Raw genomic sequence first — 20,981 nt, forward strand, 5'->3', positions numbered from 1 at the left:
GGTTTAAAACAAGTTTTAGGTGCTAGGCTATCTGTAAAGGGTTCAGGTCGGTGGATCCCTTCCCTGGAGATTCATGCCCGTACGCAGGAAACATTTTCGGGGGGGGGGTTCATTCATAATTGTTCCCATGGGCGTCGCCAGAAATTTGAATAATAGAAATAATAACAATAAATATACAATAATAATTAAAATGCCATAATAATAAAACTATTTTATCCCATAATAATGCTTATTATTATTATTATTATTATTAACATTGTTATATCCTTGAGGGGGTTTACTCAATCCAGAAGATGAGTGAATATCCAGCACAAGGTCTCTCTTTTGTTTTCTTCCCTTACGTTTCATATAGTGTGTACTGAAATGCACAATTATTATACTTTGTAATTAAATTTTAGATACTTTCAAGAAAAAGCTGTAAAAGTTAGATGGAAATTTTAGTCATAAAGTTTTTGTTGTTTGATCTTAAAACTCAATTTTTGGAATTTTGAAAAGTGTGGAACCAGTTACATTTTTTTAAACTTTGCCTGGTGCATGGATTGTAACCTCAATCGCTAACTTAACGCGCTACGAAATTAGAGATTCTAGGTTTGAACTCCTATCAAGGAGGATTTTCGACTTTTACGGAAAGGGAATTTTGGGACAATCATAAGGGAATTTTCAGTCTATATTCATTGTGACGGTATAGTACCGCAGGAACAACACTGGAAAGAGGACAGCAGAAGTGAAAATGGAGAGGTTGCAGGTGGGCTGCGATATCGAGAATAAATTCCGTTTCATTCAAGTTTCAGAATTCCAATTGTATGAAAATTCTAGCTCGATCGTTTCAACATTGTCTCCTTGTATTTTTGTGAAGCTTCGAAAAAAAATTGAAAATTAGTTACAGATTTTGGTTTCTGAACTTTCATTAATCCAACATGTCAGAAGTTTCGGGGGGGGTTGAACCCTAGAACCCCCCCCTCTAAATACGGCCATGTGGAGATTGACATCGTTCATTTCAATATACAAGAAAGCCGAAAGTTCATTTAGTTAGTATGCGAACAGAATAATCAAAAGTAAAAATGCAAGCAACAAGGTTACATTCTACCATTTCATCCAAAGAACAAATGGTTCCACAGTTTTCAAAATTCCAATAATTACAGTTGTTGGCGAGAGGTCACAGAACAAACTTTATGAAAAACAATTCCCCCTAACATTTAAAATCTTTTCTTGAACGAGACGTGCAAAAGTTAGTATCAAAATGCATTTCAGATACTAACTAATGAATACAATTCATTTTTGTTAGTTCATAATATTTATTATTGTATAATAATATTTGTAACCGTGGTAATAATACTTATTATTTTTCTATTATTCAACTTTTAACATTTGCCCCACCCCCTTCCCCCCTGCAAAAATTTCTGGCGACGTCCATGATGCACTGTCATGTTTCATGTCCATAATGTAGCATCCAAATGATTAAAAAATATGTTGTTTTTTTAATAATTCTATACACATTACGTATTGTATAATGTACTAGTTTTGATAATTAGTAATATAATGCCGACCTTTGTGGCGGAGTGGTTAGCACAGCGCGCTAAGAAGCCAGGGGTCCCGAGTTCGAATCATGACCTGGGGATGGAAGTTCTTTGTGAGCGTCCCTTCATCAATTTCATCATATAATCACTCATCCTCATCTTCGCGATTAGCCAAAAGTTGCAGAAAAGCGAAGTAAAATAAACCAAATCAATAAATTAGTAAAATTATGTTCACCTGTTCAATATCACTGTACACAATGTGGTATGATTTGATGAACGAAAATAAATCAAATTTCATCCTTACGTGCTACAACTGTTTTAAATACACGGCAAATAAGCGAGAAACGCATTAAGTTGAAAATCACACACATCTAAAATACAGCACGATAAGTGTAAAGGGAAGGGACTACAATAGGGAAATATACAGAATTAAAAGAAACAGACACTATAACAGGGAACTATGCATTTAGAAAGCACTGCAGTAATCTGGTGGCAAAACCATTAAGGAAAACTTTCAAACAACAAACTTTAAAGGACACTTAAATACTACACCGGTCACTCACTGAAAGTTAATTTTTAGAGGTAGTGATTGCTACTACAACTGTTCCAAGCATTCCCATTGGTAGCTTTTTTGGGCGGGAAATAATCTGTGGTGGTTAGGTTAGGCTGGTTGGATTTGGTTCTTAGAAGAAGAAAACGAAAAATGGTTGTAGCAGCAATACCGACCTTTTTTAGATAAAGTACCCATGCAGATTACACTGTGCCATGATGGCACATGGGAGAATGTAAATGATCAATCTTGGCCATTTTTAGATGTGGTGTGATCAGCAGCACGCTCCGCCCGACGGGATGTAATTTCATTTAGTGGTTGACAAGTAATTTATACCTAATTTTTTATTTGTCGACAAGTCTAAGACATAAAAAGGTAAAGTGCTCCCCTGTGCTTAGGGGGTGTGGGGGTAACGCCCCACACTTTCTTGATCCGGTCATGGGTGGGGGTGATGTGATCAGCATCACGCCCCTGACCGCCTTTACCCCCCAGGGTTTCCCCCAGGTACCCATGTTATTCGACGCTGGGTGGGCGCCGGGGCCGCTTCCAACGTTAGAAAAGTTCCCGGATTTGAACCGGCCGGGGATCGAACCCGGGACCTTGAACATGGTAGTCAGACGCGTTACCGACTGAGCCACCGCGGCCTAACCGAACAAATTATTATTTATGATTGTGCCACAATCTATTCATTAATATTTAATTTAAGGTTGGATATCGAGTAATGTATAAAGTTTAAAAAAATTAAAAAGATATTTACGAGCAATATTGTTGGAATCGGGGCATCGCCTTTTAATAAACGACTTTACCTAGCTCACTGTCACGAAGGTTGAGAATCGCTGCTTTAAGCTTATGGAGCAGTTGACTGTGTTTTCGTGTAGGCTTGATTATGGAGGCAGCAGAGCTCGGAATTTTTGGATCGCTCCTCGCATAATTTGAAACTCCCGCATCTGTCAAGTACCTCAGGACTCCCGAGAAAGTCAACGAGCCAATCAAGAGATAACGGAAGAGGACATGTTTCACCATTATCGCCACGCTCGGGCAACCATTGATTTGAGCTCGTCATTTAACGCGCTTCTGATAACGCTCCATTGCATTCGGGAGGTGCTGTGTTGCTTTGCAGAGTCGAATTACTTTCGGAACATCTCCAGCGGACCGCGCGAGTCTGTCTAGCGAGCCTAGTGGGCGTGTAGAACCTGAGTAAGGGGCTTAGCGATAGGTTCTGGGTGGAGATGACGTCAGCGGCTCGATTGGTTAATTGGCTGCTTCGAGAGTTGTGACTCGTTCCGAAGCTTCAAATGCATAACTGCCAAAGATGTTACGGAAATAATCTCCCTCTAACGGATCTAGTAAGAAAAACGAGCACAGAGATAATGAGCGCGTTTCTTTGATTGGCCTATTGCCCATTTGTTGACAAGGACTTGCATTCTTCCTGCCATTGAGTTAGCACAGCGCGCTACGATGTCACAGGTCCCCGGTTCATATCTCGACCTGGGTATGGATGTTCTTTGCAATGTTCATTAATTGCATCATATTACTCATCCTCATTGTCGCCATTAGTCAAAAGTGTCAGAAAAGCGACGTAAATTGACCTAATTCAATCAATCATCCTTTCATCCTTGATTGAAGAAACAGATCAAAGCACAGGCGTCACTACTGAAAGAAACGGGGGGGTGGCTGGGCTCCCTGTCTTACAACAGACCCTCCTGAAAATTCTCATTGGACACCCTACGAGGAAAATACAGAATTACCGAGTTTGTTCAAAGTGTCCGCCATATCTAGCATACACAGTTGAAGACGAAATAAGCGAACATTTCAGAATATGAGTGCCGGTGACTACATGAAAATATTTTGTCCACCCTTGTACGATGCCGCACATTGATTTATCCAAACACTCCCTAATACCCCCCAAATCTTCCTCAACATGCCCTAACATTTTTCACAAAGGCCCAAATTTTGGTCATTTTGGTTCAAAATTTACCCTTAACGGTCCCCTTAAACACAAACTTACACCTCCCCTCAATGGAAAATTCTTGATAAACCCCTGGATCGCTATGACTTCACTTTGAGGAGCTACTACAATCCATAAGGCGGTATTTTCGCGCCAAAATGCTACCGTTACACACCCCACGTGAGTCGCGCAGCCAATCAGCTTCAGTTTTCCATTGCCGAGGCGTTATCTTACGCGTTAAGCCTGGTTTACATTGGTCGAGTAGACGGGAGAGTGGCTAGAGCGAGTAGGGTAAAGCGAGCTACTCTCCTCGTGTAAACTAGAGAGATTACTCGCTCCAGTAGTCACGACAGTCGAGTGGCTGTCCAAGAAGGACAGCGACTCGCTCGAGTTGCTTCTTCCCCTATCGATTCTTTCACTCCTCGACAGACCACTCGATCAATGTAAACGCTTTCTGAGGAGTCGGAGAGTGCTGCGAGTTTGCTTATTATTAATTGTAATTGCATTTTTTTTTAAAAAAAAAAAGTCAACCATGAATAGGAGGTAGACTTATATTTTTTTGGGTCCAACCCAGGACATATTCGTTATCAACTCGTTACTGCTGAATTTTAGTTTCTTTTACAAAAATAAATTGAAATTACTTAAAAGCCTTAACATTTTATTGGAACATTAAACTATAAATTGTACAAGAAAAAAAATTAACATTATTTTCTAAAATTTCTTATGTTTGCTGAAGCAGTAGCATTAATACCACTCCTATGTTTAACATGTTTTCACGTGGTCTTCAATATCACCTCTTCCTTTATGCGCAAGAGAAAATACTCCATTACAGAGTGTACATTACACACTTTCACTGTCACTGTCGTTACACAGTTTCAAGAATTTGTATTCCTGCTGCACGCTTTCATTTGCGCATTGCCAAATGCAAAGCCCTTGTAAATAGTTATAATTATCAAAAACGTGTAGACAAGTTACAGGTATTGGACAAAATAATGGAAACACGAGTCAGAAGTGGGACATATTTTCAATGTGCCTGGTAATACTAGAGCACGGCGGAAATCAACCTTCTCTTGTTTGTTGCAGTTAGTATGGACTGTGCACTGACAGTAGAGTGAGGCAGTGTGGTAGTGCACGTTGTTCAGGTGTAGTGAGTGACCTGACGGAGTTTGAAAGAGGTCGAATTGTTGGTGCCCGTTTCACTGGAGCATCTGTGAGCAAAACAGCGAACTTATGCGGTGTAACACGAGGCACGGTCTCGAAAGTCGTGACCGCATACACAGTGCACGGTGAAACAGGATCTGCTAAGCACAATAGTGGTTGAAAGACGAAGCTGCAGGAAAGGGACCGCCGGGCCTTGAAGCGTATTGTGACGTTGCAGAAGAAAACAATGGCCGCCAAAGTGACTACAGAACTTAATCAGCACCTAAACTCCCCGTGTCATGCAAAACAGTGAGGCGGGAACTGCATCAAATGGGTATCCATGGGCGTGTTGCTATTGCCAAGTCCCTAATAACTGAGACGAGTGCTCGAAGCTGACGTGCATGATGCAATGACCACAAAACTTGGACGTTGGAGGACTGGAAACATGTCACTTGGTCAGACTAGTCAGCCTTTACCCTCTTCCCCACTACTGGACGCGTGTTTGTATGGCGAACACCCTCGGCAGCATACGATGTGGATTGTCACCGCCTGACTGTCAAACATGGTGGTGGCTCTATTATGGTCTGGGGCACTATATCATGGTATTCGGCAGCCCCCTTGTCACATTACACAGTCGGGTCTCATAAGCAGTGTATAGAGAACTCTTGGATAACCAGATCCACCTAATGGTGCAAACCTTATTTCCAAACCAGAATGCCATCTTTCAGGATGATAATGCCCCCATTCATACTGCTGGCACTGTTCAACAGTGGTTTCCAGAGCATGCTGATGAGGTTCAACATCTTCCCTGGCCCACCCAGTTCCCAGACGTGAATATCATCGAGCCTCTGTGGGCTGTTTTGGAATCCATGGTTCGGCGTCGATTTCCACCTCCTTCGTCTCTACCTGAGCTGGAGGCTGTGCTGCATGAAGAATGGCTTCAAATTCCACTCACCACCATTCAGGACTTGTATCGGTCTATTCCGTCCCGAATCCAAGTTGTATCGCATGCTAAAGGTGGCTCAACACAGTATTAATACATGATGTTCCGACTTCCACAGGTGTTTCCATTATTTTGTCCAATACCTGTACTTCACACGCTTACAAGACAACCAAGATGCTCACGGAAGTACGGAAACGGAACCGTTCGGAAGTCAATTTCTCGAAAAAAGAAAAGAATCGGTCCTTATAATCGATCGATCCTTGTTGGTCATAAATTTTGGTCGTGAATATTCTATACCGGTAGCTATTTTCATGTTCAGATTCTGGAAACCCCGGACATTTTGCAATCCCGGACAGCTCTAAAAAAACCAGGACTGTCCGGACTAATACCGGACGTATGGTAAGCCTAATAGGAGGTAATCCAAGTCCGACAGGCGACAACATAAAGTTTGTGTCCAAACAAAAGAAACTACGGCCGTATGAGGCCATAAGTGCAGGATTTGATTGAATTGGTGTTTTAAGTCCACTTTATGCACAGTAAGGCTAATCGGGACTGGAACTACAGTTTAAAGTGGAATCCGAAACACTGTGCCTCCACCGGGTATCGAACAAGTGCAGGAGATGAGGCTTGATGTATTTGGCGTAGGAGAAGCAAAATTTAAAATAAAGACTTTACGTTATAACGAAGAACAATTGAAAATAGAAAAATCAAGAAAATTTATTTTCTTTCTAGACAATGTCCTCTTGCATTATTGTATTCACTTCTCGTTAAAAAAAAGTGCGTAAAGTAAATCGTTTCAGAACTTATTTTTTAAAATCGCCAACGACGTCGATGGGTTCATTCTGTGAAAAGAGCACCAAACAGCTGCAGCTACTATCCCACTTTGCTACAGTCGAATATAAAGTGTGTAAACAGCTACTCGCCATAGAAGGGTCGAGTCGAGCAGACAGGCCAGTAACTCGTCCTAGTAACTCTCCCGCTAACTCGACCAATGTAAACCCGTCTTTACGTTGGCGGAAAGAGGGAATGGCAAATTGGCAAGGACTGCAATCGCTAGACAAGTGATGCAGGCAGCGAGCGTGAAGGTTAGCTTCGTGCCCTTCTGAAATCCATTCTGAAAGGGACGAAGGGCAGCGAACTGTGCGGGAGTCGAGGGAATGAACGCAACTGCGTGCGACACTGCACGTACCGCGAAAGAGAAGCAAACAGAAGAAAAGTGGTGACAGACGAAGGTCGTCATCCTTCGCAGTACTCTCAACGAACACTTCCGACGCTATAAATAGACTTCTCGCAATTGAAAGATGTGACCGAGCGGCGTCCTTGGCACTCCGACGCACACGCTCAGTTTTCTGCCAGTCGTTCTCGTGATCCGTTCGTTACGACTACTTTATACACTGTAATTAGGGAAGTAACAATCTATTCACAACAAGGCAGACGCAGTTAATTGCAGGGGTGCAATGCTGAAAACAAGATGTATTTGAATGTACAAGGAGATATAAAATTCGATTACCTTGTCCAGGGGCGCCGACTTGTCAAAATTATTGGGGGGGGGGCTCTGATCACTGAAATAAGTTAATGAATGACTCACTCTCTCCCTTTTTTAAGTTTTGGCCTCAGTGTTCGGAATCTCATAAAAGCTCATGAATTCCTCAAAAATATCAACATTTTTATTCACAGTTGGAATGCAGAATATTAATTGTCCACTGATGGATATGTCACAAGTTTCGTCAACCATAATAGCAAAATATTCCCGACTTTTAATATCTGCTACCACGGAGCGCAAAACAGATCTCCCTAATATATTAATGATCTCGTTCTGAATGTCATATGAGAGCCATTGCAGCCCGAACGTCCCATCCACTCTCCTAGTTCATGCACATTGTCTTTTGAAACTCTTTTTAGTAAAATACTGATACTCATACAATACTCATAATTACAGTAATAAGTCATGTGTTTTGCTGTCTCTGGTCATAGCTCCCCCAAAGTTGATGGTCTAGAACATTTCAAATGTGTATTTAAAGTTAAGTTCATGTGGCACAATTCAAAGTAAACTTTACAAGAGAAGCAAAATAATACATTATTATTTGGGGGGCTCTGCCCCCACATCGTTAACATTGGGGGGGGGCTCGAGCCCCCCAAGCCCCATGGAGTCGGCGCCTATGACCTTGTCCTCTGCACACATCACTCACCGTTGCCATGAAAGCAGATTTAGAGAATGCGGGGAGTATGGCCAGACTTTGATTTTATATGATTCATTTATTAGTAGTGTGGTTGCATTTGAAACATAATTCCTTGCATTACATTACTGCATAGGCAGAGTTAGAAGTTGAACCTTGCCCCACGATGCACACACATTAAACATAAGATAAGCATGAAGTTCAGCACATGCTACTATGACCTTCAAACAATAAGAAAGATTATATTATTCAATGCTTGCTTTTACACAAACAATATAAATTAAATATGAAACTGGAAAACAATACAGAATGGTAACAACAAAGAATGTTGAAGCAAATCAAGTACGAAAAAAAAGAAGAAAAAAGGCAAAACTGGTCAGAATTTTAGGATCTGAGTACGAAGAACAACCACCGCCACTATTGTCTAACCGCGACGATGTGGATGAGTGATGATGTGATGAAACTGATGAAGAACTCCCCGGTATCACCTGTTAATTCGCGTTTTCTTATTGTCCTTTCATCAATGTAATCGTATCACCTTCAATCGTTCGTAATTAGCCACAAAGTGGTAGAGAAAAGCGAAGTAAAAAAAAAGTTCACACAACGCAAATAACAACTCGAAGAAGTGTTTATATTACAACTAGCTGATTGCGCGGCATTGCCCGGGTATTTATATATCCCAATCTTCTATTAGACAGGAAAATAATGAATTCTAACTATAGTGTACATGAACTTGGAGTTGAATGGCATTGGGAGTGTCACTATTAATCTTAGTGACCCCGAAAACTATGGATTCCACACTAATATCGATTATTTTTACATGTCACCCCCTTCCCACCCCCTACCCTAGGGGTGCCAGGGGTGTCTCACCCCCACAGTATTCCTTTCCACATTGTAAGTTATATGTATTGAAATTGCTCGAGGATAGCAATATCTGTGTAGGCAACCAACTTCGCCGTGCTGTGTTGCAGGAAGCATAACTTGCAGGATATGACACGAAAATTCCACGCAACAGAATGCTATTTTATGTCCCCTTCCCCCCTAGGGGTGCCGGGATGTCTTACCCCCACAGTTTTTTCTTTCGAGATTGCAAGTGATATGTGTACCAAGTTTGGTTGAAATCGCTCCAGGCGTTCGAGAGTTATTGCTGAACAAACAAACACACACACATCCATTTTTATATATAGAGAGAAGATTAAAGCATGCATAGCAACCATAACTACCCAAGCAGGGTCAAGGAAAATTACCTGGCGACGTAAGAACGAACAACCTTGCAAAGCAGTGAGCACCAAGGATGCATAACATTCCCACAGCTGCAATGACTAAGCCAAACAGGGAACTCGTCCAGGTGAACACAATGGTAATAAAATCCTGCACAGATATCGCTGTTTGCTTTGTTTAGTCAACACTGCTACCTGCCCGAGTGGCTTAATAAGAGATAAGTTATTGCATTTCCAGTTCCAACGCCATGTTTGCATTCCGGGAGGTAAAACAATGGAAGAATGAATCATGGTTGCAAACCGGCGAAGAAAGCATTCCGAGTCCACAGTTTTAGGAGCATTTTTCTATTCAATACTTATCTCCTTACTAGGTCACTAAATCTGAGTGCTACACAGAGCTGTGGATACTCAAAGCTTCAACAATACCCTGAAAAAATGTTTTCTTTCGTCTGTCCAAATCACTGGCGTACGCAGGATTTTATTTCGGGAGGGACTGGAATTGTAAAGTTGGGTAGTGCATACATAGCTGCTTTCGAGGGGGTCCGCATACACAATAATGCATATTTCGTATATTAAAAACTTTCCACTCTCAAAAATGGCAACGAAGGTTCATTTTAAGGTGAATTTCATTAACCAATCTGGTTCTTCACTGCTTTTATTTTAAAATGTTGATTTTCTCAAAATTTCAGAGGAGGCTGTAGCCCCTTCACCCCCTCTGCGTAGGCCAGTGGTCCAAATACTTGTAAATCGCAGATGTTACGTCATTGTCAGTCTCAAATCAGCAAGTATGCTTCCAGTTTTCCAGTGGTAATGTATCTACAGCAAGTATATTATTATTTAATATAATTCATATATTATAATGGGCCATAGTCTAACAAGCGTAGCACTGCCTAACACACATTTACTTACCAAACAATTGACAGTGGTTTTGGGGTTAATTCGATGCACTGATCACAAATATGGAGTTCGTTTTTCTCGAATGGCTCTAGTTTTTAAGATACAGGATGTTGAAGTTTATATTGCTACTGAAATACTGATACATATATTTTTCATATTCTATTCAAAATTTTTGAATGACAAGTTTGCTGATTCCATATATCACATCATTTTTGTCAGACTAGTTTTTACAATGCAAACTAACAATGCAAACTAGTAAAATGTAACCTATTCACAAATCATGTGAAGCTATTAACAGCTACCTTGTTTACAACACGCGTTTTCTCTTCGCCTGCCGCTTATGAGGAAGATGAGAGTCTTTCTGCAAAGTCCAGCAGAAATCTGCCAACATTGAAGCACTGAATCTTCCTTGGTATCGATGTTCCATTACAGAGATTTCTTGGTGAAACCTCTCACCATATTCAGCACTAAACGCCCCACAATTTTCAGGGAAAACGTCGATATGTGAGTGAATGAAGTGCATTTTGAGTTACATGTTGCATTTCAGTTTCTCATAGGCACATATAAGGTCATTCACAAGTTCAATATAATTTTCAGCCCTCCTATTGCGTACCAAAAACTCTAAGATTGTTTTTTTTACTTTATCTCAAAAACGGGAGCTAAAAAACAAAAACTATTGTCATTTTCGAATTCAGCGTACCAAAATCTATAAAGATCGGGCATTTTCCTTTCTGTAAAAATTTCATTGTTGAACAGTGTCATCAACTTCCGCTCCCTACTTATCATGGATAAATTTGTAACCGAGCGACCGCGGATGGACAATCCTCTCGCCCGGAGTTCGGCAGATACTGCACATTTAAATTCGGTTCGGAAATCAACTATTATTGATTTACCAAGTTCGTCTTCAAATAATTATAGTATCATCAAGTGAACAGGAAAGAAAGAATGCTGGTGGCAGAAGTTTTCAAAATTCATGGCAGTGCAATCATATATGGATTTTTACGATGTAAGTGGTGGTGTGTAAAGTAAGCAAGGAAGCTAATGATAAACTATTAAGTTTTTTTCATCAAATGGGACACTTGTTTAATTTCTTCTGGTATTTCCAACTGGAAACATGCTTTGCAAAGATTACCTCGCCTACGAGTAGTGTTACAAAGGAAATATTCATGGGATTTTTTTGTGAATTTGTAACTTAAGTGAGCCCACCCAATGTTCCTCAAATGTTGGCAACCCTGAGAAATTCATATACATACTATCAGGGTAGGAACTTTCAACATACACGTGCGCACGGGGGCAAGAGGGGACGGTTGCCCCCTCTAATAGTCTCACTTCGAAATTTCGTGTACAGAAATTTTATCACAATTATTGAACAATATTATGCTCTCATAAAAAAAAAATCAAGCCGACGAAAGTTCCAAGCAACTATCCACCTTCGTTCTTTAACAAATTTCTTGTTATAATTTCTTAGTTATATTACCTCTAAGGTTGCAGAATAAATTGCCCATACATTGGAAATCGGTAGAGGCAATTGGGTGCCAAAACAGGGGAGGGGTGGGGCAAGGACAATTTACTTTTTCTCGGTAGACAATACTTAGAATTAAGTGGTAAAAAATGATGGGTTACCGCCACCCCCCTTCACCTAATGGCCGTGCTGTTCAAAATGTATAAATTATGTGTAATTGTTTTGAATTGGTTATACAAAACCATGTTTATATGTAAATTAGTCTCTGAATCACGGAGAGGGGAAATAAAGGAGGGGGAGAAGAAAGTTAGGGTCACGAATGTTTGAATCATTCTAATATACAGTGATTTTCGTCGTGCCTGGACACACTCTATGTACGCCCCTGTTTCATACCCATCAATACAATAAAACAGACGAAATGGGGTTTTTCTTTCTCCGATTTAATTTTCATCTAGGCTTTTGGGGTCGGGTACCCAATATTACACCCTCGAATTTTCATTTTTTTTATTTTATTATGAAGATTATGTGATCGTAATTGTGAATAAAAACCATTTGAGCGCGGAAAGAAGTATTTACGACTGTACAACCGTTTAAAGTTGAGATTTTGACGTTTGAAACTGTTCGAGTCCAAATTTCCCACTGATTCCGGGCTCCGCCCCTGGGGTAATTGACTTACCGCCCCCTACCGCTACCGCGCCCCCGCCTTTATCTATAGAGTCCCTTTTAAAGGCATGTTAGAAATTGGCCGGAGTCACCTGCCCCCAACACTGTTTTCCGCATTGACACATGAAAATACCAAATATGAAGGCTAAAATTAAACCTAAGAAGGTAACTTACCTCTTTTTATCAAGGTCAGGTATTGAATTGTGGGTCGAAGTTCAATTTGTAAGTCCAAAAATGAAGTAACTCCTACGTTGAAAGTCCTTGTTGTCCTTTTCTACAGAATACCAACCTCCACTCCCTTCCCATCATAAAAATTAGAAGTCGCAAATTGTCCCATCCCACAAGTCATTTAGAAAAAAAACAACCCTCCCTCCCCTTTACGGCCTGCAGTTGCCAAAAAGAAATAATTATCTCCAATTTCTGAAGTCGCATAAATGAAATCCAATGTCTGAAATGTCCAATCCGCCAATATATCACACAACTAACATATTGCAATCGCAAATGTTCCCATTGCACAAGTCAATCATAAGAAGAAAAAGAAAATGTGACATGAATGCATCATTCGCCATCATAAAGTTCTGAAAAACCTTTTTGACGTTACGCAAGGAATTTTAATTTCATAAAAAACGTAAGTTTCGTAGCACGTAGATCTAAAAAAATAACTTCCGCGCTATTTGCAAACACTGTTTGTTATGAGGAACTAAATATTTTCACGAAAATATTTGAAATGTGCCTGAAATCGAGGGTGTAGAAAGGGGTACCGGAACCGGCTCGTGCCCCCCACCCCCAATCAAAGGGTCTGCGCACACCTATGGCTTTCAAAAGTGGACATCCGAAACAAACGTGTAACTACATGAGCTAAACGTTAAAAGCAATGCTGGAAGCACAATGGATCCTCTCTAAAACACAGAATCGTGCGGCATTAGCAAGCTACGCTATGAAATTGACGGTGGCCCTTGAGTTCATCAGTCAAATCCTGATGGAAAGGCTGAACGACGTTGAAGCGCTGTGCCAACAAGTGGGGTCTTGAACAACTGAATAACGTCTCCATCTGAGCTCATCCATCATCGATTGCAGACGACGAAGCTTTACGTGTGTCCTCGTCGTAATCTCCTTCCAAGCTTCTTTAATGGAGCCGCCGCTTTTCTATTACAGAGGAGCCAGAAGCGTTAAATAGAAGAATAGAGTTATTACAAAGGCAACCACTGAAGTGAAAGAGTTGCATTGTGTTGTTCTGTTAAAGGATATCAATAACGTTCAGTTGGGGAGGATTCCAGAAAGTACTCTTTGAAGCATAGTGATATTATACAGGGTGTTTCCGGGCTGATGATACAAACTTTCAGGGACGATGGAGAAGGGCACATGTAGCAATTTGAGATAAGGAACCCTGGTCTGGAAACGACTTGGTCGAAAGATATAAGCGAAAATCGATGTATGAAGATGTAATACTATTATTACCTGCACAAGTTTCACAAGCTGCTACATTCACAACAGTTGTTCAAAGTGACGTCCCCAGCTTCCCTGCAGGCATGACATCATCGTCCCACAAAGTCCTGGCGTACCCGTTGGAACAACCCCGGGGTCGTTCGAACAATGTCACAGGCAGCGAGAATTCTTGCCAGGAGATCCTCTTCAGTCTCGACAGATGTCTCGTACACAAGACTTTTCACATGACCCCACAAGAAGAAATCAAGTGGAGACGTATGGACCGCAGTGCGCGCGGAGCCGTCATTTAGTTATATTTCTGTTTCATTTGTGCCAGATTGATGGAATCATTGTTAATTTTGCCACCAGAGGTCAATAGAATCTGTTTCGCAATGACGTAATAAGGAAGCCTCTGTGCGACCTCGCAGCCCTTCAGACAGCGCATTTTGGATTCTGACCCAGAGAGAGGAAGTTGTTTTCCTCAAGGTAGACACTTTGTGAAGGTGTCCGAGGAACCACGATGTGGAGGAGAAGGATAAGTACTTTCCGTAATGTTTTAAGTTCCGAATTTGCACTCACTCACTCAATTATATTTTGTTCATAATCTTTCTCTTTTATACTACGTTAAGAAGTGACTTGACAGTCAATAGACAGATTTAGTTCATTGTTATTAATTAGTTAAACGAATATCCATCAAACTGGCCTAAGTGAGAAGACATGTTTTTCTTTCAGCGAGTTTATCGTCGAACAAACTTTATTTATTTGTGTAGTCTAATTGTGTTTGCATATTATGTCAATAAACTCGCATAATTTGGAACAGTGTTATATCTGTACATTGGAATAGCATAGCTGCCCCATAGCAAATAAGTAGACCTTTAAGGGGGAAAACTTCCACTGCGCGCTTACTTCAAGGTTCGTATGCATTACACAAGCCAGTTTAACGTGCATAGACGCCACTTTGAACAACTGTTGTGAATGTAGCAGCTTGTGAAACTTGTGCAGGTAATAAAAGTATTACATCTTCATACACCGATTTTCGCTTATAACTTTCGACTAAGTCGTTTCCGGAACAGGGTTCCTGATCTCAAATTAATACATGTGCCCTTCTCCATCATCCCTGAAAGTTTGTATCATCAGCCCGGAAACACCCTGTATATACACCCCCCCCACACACACACACATACATACACACAAGAGCCAACATTTAGCAATCAGAGGAGGGAATTCTCGTTGATACAAAAATGTATTAAATAGAAGAGAGGGGAAAAAAGATCGAAAAGGCTAATTTTTTGTAGGCAATAAAATTAAAACATTGTTTTTATCTGGCTTTAAATTCTAGTTAAACGTTATAAAACATCAAATCAGGGTCCTAACATACAGGCGCGCGGGTTATAAGCCTAAGGGGGTCCGGAAAAGTAAAAATTATTATCATATTTCTCATGTGAAACATTTACTCACAATAACATGCGTGGACATTTTCAGCCATTCATTCTTCTCTCGAATAAGAAGCAATTTGTGTTGTCTTTTCTTCATTCTCTCGACCTTGCACTCCCGCTTTTAATATGTTAACAATCAAGCACCTCCAACTGCCACGAAGCAAGTGTGAGGCATTTAAATGCTGTGGTTGCTTGCAACTCAAGAAGGCACTTAAGCAGTTCTTCCTTCCTTCCTACAGCTTCATATTTCACCTCCAGGAAAACAAAGAAATACAGTTTTAGGGTGAGTGAAATTATTAAATATCATTTTCTTCAGTAATTTATTATTATCTAAATATGATAATTTGCTGACGTATCCGTGAAGATTTTGTATCGATTCACATTGCGATTTCAAACGCATTCTAATCTCGCCCAGGGCCTCGCGATCAGTGTTGCCAACCATTTTTCGGCAATGTACCTACAGACGTAGTCAAAATAACCCTACAAGTGACCAAATGTCCCTACGCCAAGTAAAGCGACTAATTTAAACAACATCTCATGAGCATGCAAAACAGAAGAAAAAGTATACACATTTACTTAACAAATCTTTCTGCTCGATGCTTCCACAATTTATGAATAACGTTGAGTCATTTACTGTTGATTATGTTATTTGAAGTCATACATGCTGCTGCTGTGAAGAGATATATGTTGGTTGATGATGCTAGTATTTCCTGCAGTCTTCTTCACGTGCCTTAGGGGAAGAATTTATAACTAGCAAAGAATTTAACAATTCTGGTCCCATTTTATTTCTCTTTTTTTGTTTTTGTATTACTTAACATTGAAAATATTCTTTCCGTTTCCGCGTTAGCATTATTTTCGCGAGAGTGGAAATGTTTTAGAAAAATAACTTGCCTTCAAAGTTCTTGGTAACCGATGACATGTTCCAAAATTCTGATGGAGATTTGTTAGTTCTTTTCCCTCCTCCTTCGCTAAAGTATCCAGATAAACTAATCCATTCACTCCAAACGGAGCGCGAAGAAAGTGCAAATGACTGGCGAGTAAGCTTTGCACCTTTGCACAATAAAATGTTATTTTCCAAGATTGAAAAAAGTCACTACGTTTTCCCTCATTTGTCAAAATCTGTCCCTACGCGGGTGAAATATAGTGAAAAGTCATGTCCCTGAGGTTGGCATCACTGCTCGCGACATGTTGCTACGTCACTGCCTAGAGGTCGCTTCTGATTGGTTACGCTACGAAAAATGATTCGGACCGAGCCTATCCTTGAGAAATGCCATGAAATATGCAATGATATCTGAAATGCCATAACATTTCTCACTTTACACGGTAGCTCTTTGGTCATGGCATAAATGTTAAGAAAAATGCTAAAGATAATGCTTTAGTCTAAAGCCGGCCATAAGCAGGAGAGTCAATTAACTAACCAATCTCTACATATTTTCCAGGGTGGCCACTTATCACACAGAAAACTAAATGCATCATATCGATTGATGCACCAGAATGGATCGATTGATGCACCAGGATGCATCGATTGATGCACAAAAGTGTGTTTTATGGCTTCTTCAAAGAATCATATTCACATTTGATGCACTTGGGTGCATTTTTGTATGTCGTGAAAGAAACACCAAAGTGCTTCATTTGATTCAAGTGAGGATTTATTTCAGTCGAGATGCAATTCAATGCATCAGTTGATATGTTTTGATGCACCTTGATGCGTTTTGATGCACCATAATGTATCAATTAAAAAGTGGTGCTGAGTCTACATCCACATCATTAAATAATGTTGAAGGAGTGCTTTGTGAATCACCTAGAAGTGATAAATGTGTTGGAATGTCTATAAACTTACTTTTCAACGAAAACATAGACTCAGTGGAATTTAGCAACATGTATTCTCGCGCTTCATCATCATCCTGGGCGAGTTCCATAGGTAAAGGTAATGTAAATTTCCCCGTGCATATAGCACCGTGCCATGAAGGCACACGTAGTAGTCTGGTGGGCCACACACATTCTCGATCTCGGCCATTCTGCAGGGGATGTGATCAGCACCATGCTCCGACAGCCTTTATCCCCAAGGGTTGCTCTCAGGTACCCATTGATATGAGGCTGGGTGCGGAGACAAGGCTGGAAAAATTCCAACCAATTCCGGGAATCGAACCCGGATCTCCCACGAGGTTGTCAGACTAGACCAGCGCGGCTCTGTGAATGAGTTTCATATTTTGATTTCAATAAATTTAATATATTTGCTTGTTTTTATGGATTTTCTTCACACTTGAAATGTCTCACCTATCATATACAAATAACCGTTGACTAGACAATTATTTCGTAACAAAGAAACAAAAAAATGTAATTTTGTTCTATTGCTTTCATAAATATATTTATGAAGATCTCGACTACTTCATAATAGTAGTGATATAAGTAGTAACAGCAGCTGCATTAGTAGTACTATTAGTAGTAATTAAATTAATTAATTATAAGTATTATTAATTACTTAATTATGATTATTATTAATTAATTAAAGTATAATAAAACAATGGTAATGTGAATTTGTAGAAATTTTTCGAAATAACCCCCCCCTTGATGAAATCCTGCGTACGCTACTGTACGAGACACATGCTCCTCGCTCGGACTGGTCGACTTGTGATCTCGCCTGGTTCGGTTCCTTTTGTGTATGACCCTTCACCACTTTCATGTAAAAGCCTCCGCGATGGCGTAGTGGTAACGTCGTCGACTTGTAACCAAGGTCTCTCTTTCTTTCTCTCGAAAGAGAGAAGGAAAGAGAAAGAGGAGAGGGAGGGGGAAAAGAAAGAAAAGGAGAGAGAAGCGTCTCCCTCTCTCTCTCTCTTTCTTTCTTTCCTTCTTGAGAGAGAGAGAGAGAGAGAGAGAGAGAGAGAGAGAGAGAGAGAGAGAGAGAGAGGGAGGGAGAAAGAAGAAAGTGAAAGAAAAAGAGAGAGAGGTCTCTCTCTTTCTCTTCTTCTTCTTTTCTTTCTCTCTCTCTAAAAGAAAGGAAAGGGAGAAAGAAACAGAAGAGAGAGAGTGAAAGAGGGAGAGAGAGAAAGAGAGAGTTCCGTATTCAACACATGGTGGGATGCACATTGCAAAGTGATTCGGATCCTCTTTAAACTGTAGGCCTAGTCCCGATTAGCCTATCTGTGCATAAAGTGGACTGACTTAAATTCCAACTAAAACAAATAAACCCTTTCATTTAAACATCATGCATCCTCTTTTGTCGCAATTAGTCTAAAGAGGCAGAAATGCGACGTAAAATTGGAAATAAATGTAAACCTGAGCCTCCATTAAAATTAACACGAATATGAGTTTTTGAAATTTCCGCTCTGAACATGGTTACATTCTCAAACTCCACAGTTGGCAACCATGCTACCGAGAAGGTCTGTGCTTGTGTTTCGGAACAGCGCCTGTAAAAACGTTGATTCACGTGCGTGCAGACTTTTGAATCACCCTGCACAGAAAGTAAGTTTCACTGTGCGTTAATGTAATCACATCTCGCTTCTTTTATGTAGTTCCCACCGTTCCAGGCGGCATTTCTCACTGAGTAAACACAGGTGGCGTGTTTCACCTACCTCAATCTCGAAAAGGAAGCCAGTTGCCAGGCGCCAACGAACGTCACAACACTGAATGGAGCGATGTGTCACACCGGCGCGGGGACATCAGGGAAAGGAACCCGCGTTTTCCCACGACCTCACAGAGACTGCCGCGTGCACCGAGCGTAGATGCTGCCGACGATAGGCTGGCTGGCTGCTCAATAAACACGACCTTCACCAAGTGCGCTGAACTTGGCAGGAGAAAAAAGGATTGCTTCGCTTTCTCTCCGCCAGAGGGTTCCGTGGGCTATGACGTCACGGAGAACCGCCCACAAATCACGTTTCTTCAGGTGAGGCGTGAGTTCAACGCTTCACGGGCTGTCTTCCCCTCCCTCCCCTCTCTGGTTCTCATCAGTTAAGGTTTTTTCCTATTCCTTTATGAGTAAACTTGTTTACAATAACTCTGATAGAGCCAGTGAACCGCAAAAATAATTTGTTTACAAAAATCTGATAGTCAGGGAACCGCAAAAATAATTTGTTTACAAAAATCTGATAGAGCCAATGAACAGCAAAAATAATTTGTTTACAATAACTCTGATAGAGCCAGTGAACCGCAAAAATAATTTGATTACAATAACTCGGATAGAGCCAGTGAACAGCAAAAATAATTTGTTTACAATAACTCTGGTAGAGCCAGTGAACCGCAGAAATAACTTGTTTACAATAACTCTTGATAGAGCCAGTGAACAGCAAAAATAATTTGTTTACAATAACTCCGGTAGAGCCAGTGAACCGCAAAAATAATTCGTTTACAATAACTCTGATAAAGCCAGTGAACCGCAAAAATAATACAATTTAGTAGTGCTAATAACAATTATTGGAAGTGCAAAACCTCAATTGCAATAGTGTATGATTGATTGATATGGTGTTTTAAGTCCACTTCATGCACAGTAAGGCTAATCGGGGCTGGACCTACAGTTTAAAGTGGGATCCGAACCACTATGTGCCTCCACCGGGTATCGAACTCGTGACCCCATGATAAAAAAAGGTACACAGCCGGTTTTTTTATGTATAAAGAAAAATAATAACTATAAATTACAGGGTGTCCGAATTGAAACGCCCTAATGGCAACTGTCTGTAACTCCACATGTATTTGATGTATCCAAATGAATTATACATCAACGAACAAACATAGTCATAAAGTTTCCGTGAGCAAATTAGTGCATTTAGTACAATTCTACATGCACCCCACGAGTCCCACGGAGGATGTTCAGCCGATACTCGATTTCTACAGGTGTGACTGTCCCAATGGCAACTGTAATACTTTCACGAAGCTGTTCCATTGTGTAACTTTGGTTGAATACACTGGACAGCCTCCGTACGATTCGTGTGGTGCATGTAGAAGTGCACTAAATGTACTAATTACTAATTTGCTCACGGAAACTTTATGACTATGTTTATTCGTTGATGTATAATACATTTGGATATGTGGAGTTATAGTTAAAGGTCCCGGGTTCGATCCCCGGCCGGTTCAAATCCGGGAACTTTTCTAACGTTGGAAGCGGCCCCGGCGCCCACCGAGCGTCGAATAACATGGGTACCTGGGGGAAACCCTGGGGGGTAAAGGCGGTCAGGGGCGTGATGCTGATCACATCACCCCCATTCACGACCGGAACAAGAAAGTGTGGGGCGTTACCCCCACACCCCCTATACGCCTTCATGGCGTGGTGCTAAGCACAGGGGAACACTTTACCTTTTTTATGTGGAGTTATAGACAGTTGCGATTAGGGCGTTTCAATTCGGACACCCTGTATTGTATAAAACTGAATCATTCAAATTACATTAAGACAACGGCAGTTACTACTTGAAAAACGGTCACGATGGGTTTTCTTTTTTAACGGTACTTGAATGTCAGTGAAACTTGACGACCCTAGACCGTAATTTCTTCAGTCAACGTTTTTCAGTGAAGTTCCAAGAACAGTCCCACCAACAGTATCATACAAGGAACCTGTTGGAGGTCAGCGTCCGTTGCAGGGGTCAGAGGAGATGATGCCAGGTGAAGAACCTGCA

The 20,981-nt window shown here is 40.8% G+C and overlaps 1 protein-coding gene across 8 annotated transcripts in view; it reads right to left on the reverse strand.

Annotated features, from left to right (window-relative positions):
* The window catches only part of RhoBTB (Rho-related BTB domain containing), a 271,730-nt gene that overhangs the window by 57,281 nt on the left and 193,468 nt on the right, over positions 1-20,981 (reverse strand). Inside the window, exon 1 of one of the 8 annotated variants that reach the window (XM_083114777.1) lies at positions 18,951-19,139. The exons of the other annotated variants lie outside the window; for them this stretch is intronic. The gene's annotated coding sequence lies outside the window, so the exon portion shown is untranslated. Of the gene's footprint in view, positions 1-18,950; positions 19,140-20,981 lie in introns of those variants that run through there. 8 annotated transcript variants of the gene reach the window in all.

Source organism: Lepisma saccharinum, chromosome 29 (genome assembly GCF_977018435.1).
Source record: "Lepisma saccharinum chromosome 29, izLepSacc3.1, whole genome shotgun sequence".
NCBI lineage: Eukaryota > Metazoa > Arthropoda > Insecta > Zygentoma > Lepismatidae > Lepisma > Lepisma saccharinum.